Genomic DNA, 7,034 nt, shown 5'->3' on the forward strand with positions numbered 1-7,034 from the left:
GCTCGTTTTGCAGGCAAATCGAGTGACGCGACCTGCCCAGGGTCACCCAGCTAGTCTGTCCAAGGATTTGAACTCAGCTCTGCTGACTTTAGCCCTGGGTTCTACCCCCTGGGCCACAGACCTGTCCCTTTTATGGGAGACAAGACCCTTTCCTCTGGCTCCAGATTCCATTTCCAGGACTGATTTCTCCTTATCCTTGGGCCCCTCGGTGGCCCACAGGCCTGGGCAGGTCCCGAGACTTCCCTGAGTCAGAGCTGGGATGGATGGGGGTGGCAGCAGCCCTCCCCCACTGGCCAGCTGCAGACCTCCTCAGTCCTCGGACTCCCTGCACTGGTGGGCAAGGCCTCTTCCCGATTCTGAGGAGGCAAGGGTCCCGCTGCGGAGGGCTGGGGGGCAGGAGGGGTCCGGCGCTGCCCCGGGTCCGAGTGGCCCCAGATCCTCAGAAAGAGGCGGGCACTGAAGGCCGGCTTTACTCCCACCTGTAGTCTTTGGGTCGCCGAAGCTGGGCCGGCTCCTTCTGCCCGGACACCAGTGACGTCATGGCGCTACATTGGCTCTTGGGTGGCAGAGCCCCGGCCCAACCAATCGGGAGTTAAGGTTGCTCCCTCTCTCCCTCCAGTGATCTGCGCCTCTCCGCCCATGACCTTGGAGCCCTCCTGGGCTCCCTCTTTCTGGGGGGCCTGACTGTGAGGGTGACCCCGGCGGGTCAGAGGAGACCAGCAGGGAACGGCCCCTCGGGATCGGACGCAGCATGGGGGGGGGGGGTCTTAGGGGCAGGTGGAGGGGGCTCTTCCCGCCCCCAGCCAAGGGGAGTTTCCCGAGCCCGGGACGCTTAGTCTCGGGGGGGGGGGCTGCTGGATGGAAGGATTCTGGGGGGCCAGCAGCCTGCCCCCCCGTGTGGGCTTGGGGGGGTTGGTGTGGGTGCCTGCGTTTGGGGGTGGTGAGGGCAGGGGACACTGAGGCAGCGCGGCCCAGCACTGGATGGCGGCCACCGCCCTAGGGCCTTCGTGTGCAGCGGAGCCCCGGGGAGAATCGGGACGGCTTTGCTAAGGAGCCAGTTCAGGGGCAGAGTGTGGGGATTGTGGGGGGCGGGGGAAGAGCAGGAAGACCCTGAGTCCAGCCAGACTGAGCCGGCTCCGGTGGCCTCGATGTCCCCGAGAGCTGCAGCTGCAGGAAGACGCTGAAAGGACAAGGGCCGGGAGGAGGCAGCCCCCCCCCCGCCGTCGGGGCCCCGAAAACTCTTTGGCAAATGGGAGAGGAGCAACCATTGGACGCCCCTCGAGTGCAGAAGCATGGGCTGGGGGAGCAAAGGGAGCGGGCTGGCCAGAGGAAGCCCCCAGGAGCCTTAGCACGAGACTTGTCACCCCCCATGGGAAGGAATGACCTGGATGAAGAAGTGGACAGCGTGCAGGAAACCTTGGCTGTGGTGCCCTCCACTCTGGACTCAGTGGTGGGACAGTGGCCTCCCCCTACGGCCCCTCCTCCTCACTTCAGTCCCCCAAGGTCCCTGGTACAGGCCCTTCCTTTGTAGCTTGGAGGCAAGTTCTCACTTCTCTAGGAAACCTGTCAGTGTCCTTAGAAGGGTGGGATTCCCTAAGAGGGCTTCTCAAGGTAAGGTCAAAGTCAACATTCTTCATGACAATGCCTCCCAGGATCCTGCTGGGAAAATAGCAGACCAGGAAACTCTCTGGGGCTGGGCACCCATAGAAAGAGCCCTCAGCTATTGCTGGGAGCTTTGGGTTCCTCATTCCTTTGTGCTTAGGCAATAGGGATGTGGCAAAGCTGTTGAATGGGTGCCATTTGGAATGCTTGCCAGTGGGGCCTTTTTGGCTTCAATTGTTGCTATAATGTTCCTAGTTTTGGTTTCTGTCTCCTAACTCAGAGAGCCAATGGCTTGGGGCAGGCCAGTGACTAGTGTGGTGACCTGCATTGGCAACTGGCTTGGACAAGGAAGGAGAAGGTAATTCAGGGCCTTTGAAGTTCTCCCAGCTGTATGGGGAGAATCACAGGCCTCTCCCTGCTGGCTATTGGCTAGCTACCTGCTGGGGAGCATCTTCTGACATACCTGGGATCAGCATTGCTTCAATGGGCACAGGTGTCGTCCCTTTTCTCGTTGAACATACTGAAGGCATCAGATGTTCATCCTCAGCATGAATTAGCTCAAAATCAGCTCTGGGCCTGGACTGAAGAGATTCAGAGAACAAAAGCAGCATCTGTATGTGAAAATGAGACGATTCTACAGTGACAAAGTGTGTCACTGTGCCACGTGCTAATGGAGGCAATGGGGTGGCTTTGAGGATACCTGGGGTTTTCTCCTTGTTTGTTGGTCAGACATCCATTTCCATCTGGGCTCCCCTCTATGTCACAAGTGAAGATCATTTCGACGACAAAAACCTGGGGATTTCTCCACTGTGTTTGGAGGAATCATCTGAGGAGGGTTCATGGCTGTGGGCTCTGACGAGTTGTTAAAACAGACTCCTGCCTGTGGCCTAATGCTGCTCCTAGCAGCTCTGCTGCGCTATGTGATCCCTCTGGTCAGTAACATGGGCCCAGAAGCCCCAGTAGCTACACTCCTGATCGGCGAGCTCCCGTCCATGGTCCTTAGGCACGGATCACAGCTGCAGTCTCTGCTGACTTGAGTTGGAAGGGGAACTCCAAAACCTTCTCCTCATGGGTGGTTGCTGCCTTAGGTCCTCTCCTGGCTGGGCTGATTTCACCCTCTGGATGAAATGATGAATTTTATATATGGATGGCAGCGGAAGTCACCACCTTATGTTCTACCTGCGCCTTATCCAGCTGGAGCTTTGCAGCACAGGATCCATGGCCAGAGAACAGCTTCACTTTAAGGACACTGGGCAGTTCAGAAAGAATTTGGGGGAGAATCTGTCCTTACCAGCCACAAAGAATGCTCAAGACAGAGCAACATAACAATGTCATGTTTAAAAATGTGCTTTCTTCCCATCCATTTACACAAATAACTGAAAGAGATCCCAAAGCAGCTGTTTCATCCTTTTTTTTTATTTTGGTAAACACAGACTCTGAAGATGATACAGTTCTCAGAGAGAAAGGTGCTGCTGAGAACTTCAGTGAGGGGCAGGAGGAGAAGAGCCCAGGGGCTTGCCAGCTTTATTTTTAATCCAATGATGTGAATATAACTTAAGAAAAGAATCAAGATTTGCTTTGGCCATGGATTGAAGAGAGAGCCATTGTCATGTCTGTTGGTGATAAAATATGGCATCATTTGCACACTATGCCAGAAGGAACTCCCCCCGCACATCTGTTTCTTCTCTCCCAAGAAGCAGCATCATTTCCCAAAGTGTTGGTCTGTTGTATTCAATGTCCCTGCCACAACCTGGCAAAGAGATCAGAGATATAAAAGCATGTCCATCCCAGGAGAGGAGTCTCTCCTTATTGCCCCCCATGAAATGATGTCACCAATGGCAGAGACCAGGCAAGCAGCCCATCCTGGATGGCTGGGAGAAGACGAAACTGGCTAATGAAGTCAGAGAAGCCCCTGGAAGCAGCACTGATTTTTCTGGGAGGTTCCCAGCTTTAGAAGTCCTCTGGGCCTGTCAAGGTCAGGTTTTCAATGTCCATCCAGCTCCACCAGAGAATTTTTCTGTGAAATGTGTTCTATTCGTATTAAATGAAATTAAATGACATTTTGTTAGTTATGAAAAAGGGAGAAAAAAGAGCTTCCTAGAGGAGGGTAGAAGTGGTGGATGAGTTGAGGACACCAGGAAGAGGGGGCTGGAGGCAGAGGGGGGGCAGAGATGGGCCCGGGGCACTAGGGCCTGCCTGGGTGGTGGGTCAGTAAGGTACTACTGCTGCTGATCTCCAAGCACTATTGTCCTGAGAATTAGGAGGGGCAGGAGCAGGGTTTGGGGGACTGCATGGCTCCAAGTCCAGTGTCACCCAAGGGTCTCTCCCCCCGGGGCTTGGACCCAGACTGCGGACCATCGGGGTCGAGGCTACGTGGTCCCTGCCTGAGCCTGACCTCGGTTCCCTCCTCCCAGGCTCTCCCTCCCTGAGGCGGGAGCCCCGGGCCCAGCTCGGGAAGGCCTGGAACCTCTCCGAGGCCACCCGACTCCAAGGGAGGAGCCGCGGGCACCGCCCATAGAGCTGATGTTCCTGGTGGACCCCAGTCCTGGGAGCCGGAGACGCGGGGCAGGAGGTGCCAATCCGGATTGACTGAGGGAACCTATAGACGGCCGTCTGCTACTACAAACAGAGCGAGGCGGTGCGTGACTTGGGGCCGGACCCGAGACGGGGACGAGGAAGGGAGGCCGGTCCGAGCCCTCCCAGGGTCTCCCCAGGCAGAAGCGGGTCCTGGGGACCATCCAAGGTGAGGTGGGGGGACGGGTCCTGGACTCAGGGCCCTGTGGGAAGGGGCGGCAGGCAGGGCATGTATGGCAGCAATGTCTCCCCCTCCCACGGCTACTTTCGGCTGTGGGGTGGCCGGGGAGCCCTCCAGATGGGAGCAGCGAAGCCCCACGGGAACCCCAAGCGCAAATGGGAGGCGAGGGGGGAAGGGGAGAGAGTTAAACCCACCGGGAGGAGGGCTGGGGGCTGGGGCTGCTGAAGCCCCAGGAGATGGCAGGGGCGCTGACTAGAACAGGTACCCCTAGCCTCTTCCCGTGGGCTCGGCACTCAAGGCTCCCCCCTTGCAATCCACCCCCCTTCTGCCTGCCTCACTGTGCAGGGAGCCCTTAGAAAGGGTAAGACCGGCTTGGAGATTCCCCCTCCCCCCACCTTGGATGTTGCACTGACTTCTGGGAGCTTGTTCTGTGTGAAATGATGGAGATACAGGGAAGGGAACAGCAACAACATCGACAGCAGTAGCAGTAACCCTTCTGGAGCTCGTCCCACAATGCTGCAGACACTGGCTCAGCCCTGACCAGGGCCACCTCACTGGAGCCTCTTACCACCCTCATTCCTGGATCCTTGGGGCTAGGCAGTGAAGCTCTGCAGTCCTCAGGAGAAACCACAGCAGCTTTCTGGATTGGTAGACAACTTGGTTCCCCCACTCATTGGGTCACTGGAAAGTGGGGAGAGGACACCCTCAGATCCGGGACCGAAGGAGCAGAGGCCTGGGCCCTCAGTTTGACAGCAGGAGAAGCCTTTCCACGTGGCTGCTGGAAGAAGGGGTCCCCTTTTCAGCACCCACCCCAGAAGGGGCTGCATGCTGCCAGTGGGGAGGTCCCAACAGTCCTGGCCCAGGTTGCTTCCTCAGCACCCTCCACTTGCACCACATCTTCCACCGAGTGGGCATCTATGTTTTCACAGGAAATGTCTATTTTGTTTTCACAGAATTCTCTTTAGACATGAATTCTCACACAATTCATCCCAGAAAGAAAATTCTGTTTAGTACACACTCACACACACACACACACACACACACACACACACACACACACACACACACAAAGAAACACACACTCACACAAACACAGACATACACAAAAACATATACATATCCACAGACACACACACACACACACACACACACACACACACACAGACACAGAAACAGACACACAAACAGACAGATACACTTCCATAGGACCAGGCACCACCTACCAACTGAACCTTAGTGCCAATACAGGAAGCGAAAGAGGTAGAAAGTTCAAGGACAGTCAGGGCCTCCAGGCTGTGATGAAGGGGAAGGAGCCAGCAGGCAAGTGTGGGGGAACAGATCATCCCCACTGGAGTCCACAGCAGCTTGAGCTCACCTGTGGAGGTAGCTCTGCTGAGCAGTTGCCCACCTAACCAGCAGGGCTGTGAAGAGCAGAGGGTTTCAGGAGAGTGGGGGCATGCCTCCGGCACCCCCAAGTCCTGTGCTGTGCAAATGGCCCTGGAAAACTCTCTTACGGAGAGCCACTGGAATAATAGGAACAGTTAATGAGGACAGAATTCTAAAGCTTGCTGAGCACTGGAAGAGATTATCTCACATGACTCTCAGAATAAGGGAAACTGAGGCTGAGGGAGTGCAGTGACTTAGCTGAGGGGACAGTGACTTTGAGGAGAGTGCATATTTGGACACAGTATACACAGACCTCTGCCAAAATTTCTGTCCTTTGGATTTTCACTTTCACTGGTTGTTTTCTTGCCTAGGGCTCTTTGATCTATGTGGGTTTTTTTTTAACATTCACTCATTTATGTGGGACCTGAAACACAAGCACAACTTTATTTTGTTTTATTTTGCAAAGCAATGAGGTTAAATGACCTTTCCAAGGCCACACAACTAGTTAATTAAGTGTCTGAGGCCCATTTTGAACTCAGGTCCTCCTGACTCCAGGGGCAGAACTCTATCCACTGTGCCACTGAATAGTTAATCAATTAAGCTCTTCCATGTCCCTAGTATAACCTGAAAAAAAATATTAAAACAGGTCAGGGGCAGGGTGACCTTGTAGTAAAACACCCTTGTAATTGGGAACCTAACCAGTCCCCTATAAGAAGGACAGAGTTTCTTGGGAACGTGGCCAGTATTGTACGCATATCCCCCTATTTCCAATTATGTGGAGAAGAAACATCCTCTGTGAAACTTGGCCATTTCCTGGATGGATCATCCAAATCCAGAGTCATGTAGCTAGCTGGCACCCAGCCTTCTTTGTTTAGAATCCTCTGATTACACAAGCCTTGCTCAGACTCCTTTGGAATCTCATCCCTGGAGAGGACACTCTGCCTGGGACCCTTCTGGTCCTTCCTGTGTTCATGGCTCTTTGAAAATTCAGAGTTCCCCAGTCTGATGTCTCACAGTTGGTGCTTCCTGGATCCCTGTTTGACTTTCTCATTGGTAACTTGCTTGATTATCTCTGATAAAAAACATTCTATCTCTTCTATTATCTTTGGTAATGTTTCCTATCTCTTTCATTATCTTCAGTTGCAAGCTTCCTTTGACTTTACCTTTGTTGTAATAATAATAATATTACTACTACTACCACTACTACTACTAATAATGAATCCCTACCTGTTTACTTTGGAGTATATCTTCCCGGGGGGTGTGAATCTGAACTAAAGCCACTAATCGCACC

At 54.1% G+C, this 7,034-nt stretch overlaps 2 pseudogenes; both read left to right on the forward strand.

Moving 5' to 3' along the window:
• Nucleotides 1-1,137: 1,137 nt before the first annotated feature.
• LOC141511048 (glucose-6-phosphate exchanger SLC37A1-like) lies at nucleotides 1,138-2,187 on the forward strand (annotated as a pseudogene).
• Nucleotides 2,188-2,229: 42 nt separating this feature from the next.
• Nucleotides 2,230-3,644, forward strand: LOC141511056 (glucose-6-phosphate exchanger SLC37A1-like; annotated as a pseudogene).
• The last annotated feature ends 3,390 nt before the right edge of the window (nucleotides 3,645-7,034 follow it).

This window comes from Macrotis lagotis, chromosome 2 (assembly GCF_037893015.1).
Source record: "Macrotis lagotis isolate mMagLag1 chromosome 2, bilby.v1.9.chrom.fasta, whole genome shotgun sequence".
NCBI classification, from domain to species: domain Eukaryota; kingdom Metazoa; phylum Chordata; class Mammalia; order Peramelemorphia; family Peramelidae; genus Macrotis; species Macrotis lagotis.